General features: G+C 41.6%; 1 protein-coding gene across 4 annotated transcripts in view; it reads right to left on the bottom strand.

The window, feature by feature from the left end:
* The window catches only part of epn2 (epsin 2), a 124243-nt gene extending 115331 nt beyond the window's left edge, over window positions 1-8912 (bottom strand). For all 4 annotated transcript variants that reach the window (XM_084328759.1, XM_084328761.1, XM_084328760.1 and 1 more), the window contains exon 1: window positions 8730-8912. The gene's annotated coding sequence lies outside the window, so the exon portion shown is untranslated. The remainder of the gene's footprint in view (window positions 1-8729) is intronic.
* Between the last annotated feature and the right edge of the window lie 220 nt (window positions 8913-9132).

Raw genomic sequence — 9132 nt, forward strand, 5'->3', positions numbered from 1 at the left:
AATAAAATAAGTCCCTCGATACTCCGTGCTGCTGCTGACTTGAAATAAAATAGACCGTGTATGTGGGCAGTCGGTCCGACACTAAACAGCAGTCTGTTATAATCACATTTTTATGAGCTAACAAATTCCGTTATATTGGACATTTGTATTAATTATATCAAGCGAAGAACTGAGAAATTTGGCAGAGAGACGGCAACATTATCGTGGGTTTGCGTGATGTATATCTCCACCTCCCAACGACTTGGTGCTGGTCATAATGTCCGGTGAAAACAACTCCCTCCAAGCACAACTTGACCACCCGAACCGTACCAAAACAGGCCAAAATTAAATAGCCCATGCGACGAACGATTCATTACATTCGTTTCATCGTTGCTCCACCAAGCAGCCGGTCCAACAATATCAGCGCGAGCCGGCCGCAGTTAGTTTGCAAGAAGCATCCAGCTGCAGACCCGCAGAGCAGCTTTCCAGGTCTGGGGACCGCACTGTGCCAGCAAAGCTGGTGGGTTCTGTGGGTCTGCAGCTGCATGCCTTCCGCAAATCCAGCAGCAAGCTCTCACTGACACAGCGTCGTCATTACCAGACCGGCTGCTTGGCGATGCAACGACAACAAACGCAATGATTGTTTCGTTCATCGCATAGGCCACCCAACTCCAGCCCATCCAAATACAATTCAAATAATCAAACTGTGCCCAGAGGGAACTATTTTCACCGGACACTATGACCGGAGAGATTAAATTTGTCGGACTTCAACAGATTTTGCCAGTCAAATACCGGTAATTACCGGCTAACGGAAACGCTGCACTGGTGGCTAGCCAAGACCATCGATGTGGATACTGATCAACAAGATGCATCCCCATGGTCCAACAGAAAAGGTTCTGTTTCTGCCCAGTTCAAGACATCATAGTGAAACTAATTGGAAATGCAGAAGGAAACGAAGAGGAGAAGTGGGTGAGAAAGTGGAGATCATGAAGTGGTGTAGAAGAGGTAGATGAAAACAGGGACGAGAAGAAGGGCTCCTCGTCTCCATTACTGTTTTTGTTGTTGGAAACAGTGCATTTTGTAATAGTTGGAAACGGTGTATGTAAAGTTTGTTGTTATTACAATTGAGTTAACAAAATGTTCAGTATAAGACAAGGAGTTATTAGTTCTTATCATTGTCACTTCCATCTGTTTATGCATGTGTTCATTTATCAGAGATGCATATACAATTTGACAACTCCGTCAGTTTCTCGTCAACACCGTCAGAGCTTTGTCAACACCGTCAGATGTTTGTTTTTGTTAATTTTGGGGGAAATGCTAATTTCTTCTTCAGTTTATGTTGTTTAAGTAATAAAGGAGCATCAGATATTCATCCTCTTGTCTTATTTACTTAATGATCTTTTTTTTTTATCATATCAAAATTAAAAACAAAGTTTGAAAATGCAAATATTTCTAAATCTGGGTTTTCAGAATAGTGTGAAATTACACCTGAGGTTTATATATTATATTTGATTGCATACCAGAGTAACTAAACACTATTACAACATACTTCAGAACGTTAGATTCTTGTTGGACTGGAATAATTAGAATTATATACTTTTTTGTGTGTCTGACGGAGTTAACACAAATCAAGTTTCAAAGGGAAACATGTGAATTTGTTTAAAATGTTTTTCTATGTAGAGCCTGCACCTTTACATGGTTAAATAGCTCAGACCTTTCTCTACATGAATATACAACTCTAATCAATATAGTGTGCATTCTCAAAATATAATATTAAAAAGTGTTTTGTCCCGAGTCTCAAGAATCAGTGAGGTATGAACATGGACTACTAGACTTTCTGGATCATTTGTTGATATCAGGAGCTATCAGTAGCTAGCCGGCTAAATACCGTTAGACAATGCCTACTAAACGTGAATAGTTGACTGGGTAATTTTGTTTAAACAGTAACGATAGCTAGGTAGCTAACGTTAGCTCAGGTCGAATGCACTACAGACTCGAGCAGGGGAGCCTCCTCTCAGTCCTCAGTGTTTACAAACTCTACACGGGGGCGGGCGGGGCTAGGGAGGAGGAGCAGCGGCAGTTTGCAGGTTGTGTGTGTCTGAGACAGACAGCGAGTGAGACCTTCGCTTGATCGGTTTCCGCTATCGGCGAATATGACTCATTATCGGAATTCACAGATTGCATATTTATACTGAGTATCGGCCGATAACGAGATCGGTGGCCGATCGATCGGGGCATCCCTAGATTTTAGGCTTCCAGAAGTAAGCTAATCCAGCCTTACTCAGCTCTATGGAGGCCTATTGTATTTGAAGCCTACCTAATACAGTTCAATTAAATAAATGTAATGCATTTTTGTACATCTTTTGCTTTTTTAATAAGAAGTGCTGTGTTTTTTACAGCCTCGTGTAACCTTACAGATAATAATAATAATAATAATAATAATAATAATAATAATAATAATAATAATAATAATAATAATAATAATAATAATAATAATAATAATAATAATAATAATAATAGCATTGTTATTATTCAAGAAATAAGAGCTCTAGTGTCTATCGGTCCAGTAGATATGCAAGTTCAGGTATCGGTACTGTGTAGCATGGATCGCCACATCGCTGATAACAGAGTCTACCTTTAAAAGTTGTCTTTTTGGAAACAGAGTGTTTCCTGGACAGCGTGACATCATACTGTTCCCAGTCATACTGAAGCCGCTGACTGATGGCTGACCTTCACATCATCACTGAATCACATGGTGGAGTTCTCGCTCTCTCACAGAATCATCTAATATTGACACTTGCAGTCTCAGGGCGGGATCCACAAAGAATGGATTGCACGGTGCTAATTGTACCCTTACTAGGGATGGGTACCTTTCACATTTGAACCGATACGATACCGGTACCTGTGAATCGATACCGGTACCCAACGGTACTTTTTTCTGTACTTTAGTCTAAAAAAGATTTATTTACCTACCTCAGTCGTGAAAAAAAATCCAAACTTCAAATAACTACAATTTCGACCGTTTTCGGCTTGCCATTGCTCCGACTGCTTTGTTGTTGAATCAAGTCAAATCCTAGGTAAGCATATATTGTGCGTGTGAACGTTGACATGAAAAGAAAAGAGGTTAAAAAAAAAAAAAAAAAAAAAAATCTGTATCTCATTTGAATCGATACTCGGTAGTACCAACGTGTTTCGGTTCGGTACCTTAAAAGTACCGAATTCGGTACCCATCCCTAACCCTTACTTACAATTCATTATGAATTTCTCTGGTCTGCATCCCCTTAACAATTGTGTGTATTGAGCTGTACTGTATTGTACCAATTTCTGCAATCTGATTGATCGATTGAAAATTGTATTACAGATTGCAGAATGGGTACAATACAGTACGGCTCAATACACACTTTTTTTTTTCTCGACTTTTATTGTTTTTACTACCGGGCAGTCCGGTAGAGAGAGAGAGAGGAAGAATGGGAGACAGAGCGGGGGGAAGACATTCGGCAAAGGATGCCGGGTCCGGGAATCGAACCCGGGTCGGCCACTTTGCGACGCAGCGTGTTACATGGTTCGCCACTTGGGCGCCCCAATACACACAATTGTTAAGGGGATGCAGACCAGAGAAAGACTTTCGTCTTGTTTACATCAGGGTCCCCCATTTTCAATTCATAATGAATTGTAAGTAAGGGTGCAATTAGCACCGTGCAATCCATTCTTTGTGGATCCCGCCCTCAGTCTCTCTCTCTCCCTCCTGCTTAACCAGTGAGCCACGACCCTGAAGTGGGTCTCTACTCTCTAGCCCTCAATAGAAGAAAAAAATCCATTCCGACTTTAGCTGCAATGTCGGAACCCTGGACCTCAATATGCATGTATTTAGCGTCACTGGAAATTATAAATATATTGTTGTTTATTTGGAGCTAGTGGATCTGGTGACAGATGAAGAAGGTTTTCCAAAGCTCTTCCAAGTCACCCTGCTGTGTCTGGCAGGAATGTTACAGATAGACAAACTATTCCAATAATGAGACACTTCCAGGATTTTAACATTTCACACTAGTTCACTGCAGTCGGTCAGTATGAGTCATGGGAAATATTTTGTTATTTAGTTGTTTTTGGCTCCGTATTGAAATTAAGCAATTACTATGAGGTCAAAGGTCAGACTTTCAGCTTGTCCCGACACAGAACCCATTGAGAAACACCACTTTAAAACACTGCTGTCAAGAACTTAAAGCTATAGTGGTCCTGTAGCCAAATGGGTAGAGCATGGCACCAACACTTCCGGGGTTAGGCATAATACAAAATATTGTTGGTTTCCTGTTGGTTGTCAGTTTGGCCATGGGTAGGTAGGGAATTTATTTTATTTTATTTTTTTATTTTATTCTTTCCCACGGCGACTATGGATAGGGAATTTCTTTATTTAATTAAAATGTTCACAACAACATGGATGCATGTACTCTGCCAGCATGTTTAATATCCATAATACTAAATGTTTGACTAAGATTTCTATGAAACTTTATTCTTAAAAAAATTAAAAAAAAATTAACTCATAAAATATATTGGGTCGCACCTAAATCGGCAGGGTCGGTCGGCAACCGGAAACCAACCATTATTTTTGTTAGGCCTTAGGAGTTTGATTCCCACTGGGGCCACCCGTGTTAATGCAACGGTGGTACTGTCTGTAAGGCACTTTGGATTTGGATAAAAGCTTCCAGCAGCGTACCGTTATGGTGAAAACCACTGGTAAAGAAATTACCTCTGGGAGGAGCACCTGTACAACAACACCTAAGCTATGCCTATCTGATGAACACAACTTCCTCCACACTCACAGCCGTTTACACCATGCAGTTACCCGGTAATAACCTGTGTCAGCTGTCGGTATAAATGGGTTGTCCCATGTTGGTTGATCAGGGACTAGCAGGTTTGAATTGAAACAGAGCCTACCGGGGTCGGCTTTGTGTAAAAGGACACACACAACTCTGTCTCTCATTCTTAACACAGACACACACAACTTCCTCCTGTGACAAAAACTCCCCTGCAGGTCAGAACCTCATCCTAATGAACCTGCCAGAGAATATGAATGGAGCCTAGAGTCTGCCTCTAATAGCTCCCTAATGAACCCACACACTAATAAACAGTCACGTCCTCCCTCTCTCTATCCTCCATCACCCCCCTCTCTTATCACTCTATCCTATATATTTCTCCTCTATCACTCCCCATCTTATCACTCTCCTCTATCACCCCCTCTCTTATCACTATCCTAAATCTCTCCCCCATCAACGCCTCGTATCACTCTATCCTATATCTCTCTCCTCCATCACCCCCTTTTATCACTATCCTAAATCTCTCTCTCCTCCATCACCCCCCTCTTATCACTCTATCCTATATCTTTCTCCTCTATCACTCCCCATCTTATCACTCTCCTCTATAACCCCCTCTCTTATCACTCTATCCTATATCGCCCCCTCTCTCTCCGAACAACAATGCCCTAGTTGTGGGGATTAATCTAAAACCCATTCATCGTGTTGTTTACACTGACACGAGACGATAAGCAAAGCAGTTTATAATGCACCGTGTGGCCAGAGCAGCGCGACACACCTCCTCCACAGGAAAAATCTGCTAATAATGAGCTCACAGTTACATGCAAAAGAAAGAAATGTAAATCAGACCTACTTTCTTACATTCAAATGGCATACTTAGGAACTGACTAGAGTACATTATTAACCAATAAGCTCACATGAGGCACTGGAGAATAGAGAAATACTTTATCAATAATAATAATAATGACTGATTCTGACTTATCATATGTGAAGCCTAGGCTCATATTGTAATACTACTTCGGCCTAACGTTTCAAAATACACTACAGAACCTTAATGAATGCCATGTGTACACCTTACTGTAAATTGTACCTAAATTGTACCTCATCCCATTTCTGCTTTGCACTATTAGTATATTGTATAGTATATTGTATGGTTATGGTAACTCAGTTACTTCTACCCTGCATTGAACATTGTACATATGTAGAGCCATATGGAATCTGCAATCACGGAATCGCGGAATTGAGCAATAAAAATGGAATCAACTATAAAAAAAAGAATTAAATTATTATTATTATTTATTTTTTTATACTTTCTTTCTTTTATGTTGTGGGACTTGTACAGCACTTTGTTCAACTTTGTCAGTGCTGTAAAGTTTAAACCTTTTTAAATCTTAGACAAACAAAACACTTTGCTTTCATGAAATATTGTAAGCCGTCATTTGAGGCTTTATAAAAGCAGCACAATGAACACAAATCTGTCAGTGCCGAGTCCAACCTCATCTTAAATAACAAACAGCATTGCTTGTTGTAATTAACAAAGAGAGGCAGAGTTGATTTTGCAAAAATATATAGATATAATTATTATTATTTTTAATAATCGAATTTTATTTTCATATTCGAATCCCATGCCCATCGAACGAAGCTTCGAAGTATTTAAGACAGCCCTATTAAATGGAGTGTTATATCTTATTAAATTGTGGACATTTATTCATTCCCACTTATTAGACACTATTTCTGATGGTAAAATGAGCGTACAAAGCAAAATACAGAATTCTGAAATATTAAAACGGAAAAAACGGAATTTGGAAAAAAATAAAATGGAATTTGGAAAAAATAAAACGGATTTCATATGGCTCTATACATATGTACATACTGAACACTTGTGTCTACGTACGTGACTTCTATTTTTTACTTGCTATACTTATTTTATTTTATACTTATCTTTTTGTCTAGCACAGTCTCTGAGGCGTAACAGAAAGAAGCATTTTGTATAAAAGTATTCTGTACTTCTGTATAAAGAAACTTGAACTTGAACATGAGGTTTTTAGTCTGGGACTAAAAGTCTGAAACAGACCTGAGAACTGCTCTGTAATAAAGATGGGAGTGGGCAGCCATGCCTATCAGCTCAACCCTTCACCTGTGTGTGTGTGTGTGTGTGTGTGTGTGTGTGTGTGTGTGTGTGTGTGTGTGTGTGTGTGTGTGTGTGTGTGTGTGTGTGTGTGTGCGTGTGTGTGTGTGTAGGTGTGTGTGTGTGTAAGTGGGTGTGTGTGTGCGTGTGCGTGTGTGTGTTCGCAGAGCCCAGGTAAACTGTGATTAGCATTAAAGGGTTGACGAGCAGCACAGTGAGAACAGGTCTACCTTGCAAAGCACACACACACCAAGAGTAAAGCTGATCTACAGATACAAAGCTTGCGTAACCAGGTATGCGGCGTGTGAGTGAGTGGTAAGTGAGAGTGCCATCAAGTCACCCAGCCGGTTCTTTCGCAAGAACTTTTCTGTTGGAACTGAGAATGTGCAACAACATTCAGAAGCCAAAACATATGGCCATGCAACAATTTATTTATAACCTATAAACAATCCTATAACAACGACTGCGCATGTCAAGGATTAACTTCATTGCACACGTCTGAGAGAATCGTATTATCATGTCTGACCCAAAACACAAGCTTTGACTGTGCCTCCTGATGCAGTAACATATAAAAAGCATGCAGGGGAGGAGAAGAGACAAGAAGACACCCCCTTGCGATCGACACGTCATCCGCCCTATTGTCCTCCGGGCTCCAGCCAAGACAAAGCCGACAAGGCACGTTGACGATGCATCTGTCAGTTGCCCACTGTGCTGACTGACCCGACCACTGACTGACACTTGACAATGGACAATAGCCCCTCGCTCTCTCTCTCTGGCCACGTTCATGTGGCTTCACTGGAGCCCGGGAGAAGAAAACTAGCCAGCATTCGAGCGGCAACAATCTCCTGCCCCTTCAGGGGGAACACAGCGACTGTAAACTGGGGCAGCGCCCACCCACCCAGCGTGACATCATTTTCGTTTTTTGTTTTTTTTTTAAATCATAAAAAGTGAATTCGCTAGCAATAATAACCACTAAATTCTAACATCATTATAGGGCACAAATGTTAGCTAAGCACTTCGGTCTCCATGGGGGTGAGATCTTGAGTGAAATAAATCACAGCAGAGCTCCCTTCTTCCCTGATGAGTTGATAATAATATGATGCAAAGGCAATCGTTGCTTACTTGTTAGCTGGCCACTGATCGCTGTTGTTTACTAAAAACAACTACATGTGTGTGACTGACTATTGACCTAAAATGCAAATCATGTATATATTGTGTAGTTATAGGCTCTACTGGGCTTGATGTCGCTTCAGGCCAGCGGGATGCCCCGACACTAGCTGCCATGGCTGCCCGGCTAACGCCGGATAAATGTACAAACAATCACCGTTAACAGTCAGTTAGTTCGCTTAGCATGTCAGGCAGATGATGGTAACCCTAAAAGCGAGGGGAAAGTAGCCTCCAACTGGGACTTGTAACGTCGCATTGTGTTAGTATTATCCGCCCCACTGACACCCAGCTAACATGAGCTAACGTGACCCAAAACTTAGCTGAAAGAAAAGTTAACCAAGGGGCTGACAAGCTCATGTTAGCCAGCCGCGATCTGTTGATCACCCCAAACACACTCTGAGGATGGACAAAGTTCAACCTAAGTCACTGATCTATAAGATGATAAATATATTGAGTAGTCTCATAGAACCTACCAGTTAGCTACTCTCTGTGCCGAGTAACTAAAGTGAGCATGCTAAGCTAAGCTAAGCTAGCAGGAGGAGCGGTGCTCGGCGGAGACATCGCCGACATTCCAAGCTGGAGAGATTTGGACACAAAAAAACAAAACAACGACGCTAGCTGCGATAGCTAACCTTTTAATAACTTACCATTCTTTTGAGTTACTTCAGGGACTATTATAGGTATCCGAAAATATAAGCCCATACGTAGCCTCCCGAGGAAAACGTCAACAAAAGAAGCACTTATTTGGGTGTTGAAGGAGCTTGTTGCGCCCTGGAGCTGAGTGTTGCTGTGCGCCGCTGAGCTGCACGGTGTCTCGGTGCCACAGCGCGTCCCCTGCTCCTGCTGCTGCTGCTGCTCCAGAACATGGCGGGCAGGGAGGAGGGTGTGACCAATGCTGTTTCACTCGGCCCTTCCTTCCCTCCGGGCCCGCACAACAATCCATTCAAGTGATTATTATTGAGCGAGATATTATTGTTGGGCAACATATTCTACTGTACCCACCCACCCCCACCTACCCAACCTCCTCCAATGTACAGTTTCTACGTCAAA

Source organism: Notolepis coatsorum (genome assembly GCF_963971535.1).
Source record: "Notolepis coatsorum genome assembly, chromosome: 14".
Taxonomy (NCBI): domain Eukaryota; kingdom Metazoa; phylum Chordata; class Actinopteri; order Aulopiformes; family Paralepididae; genus Notolepis; species Notolepis coatsorum.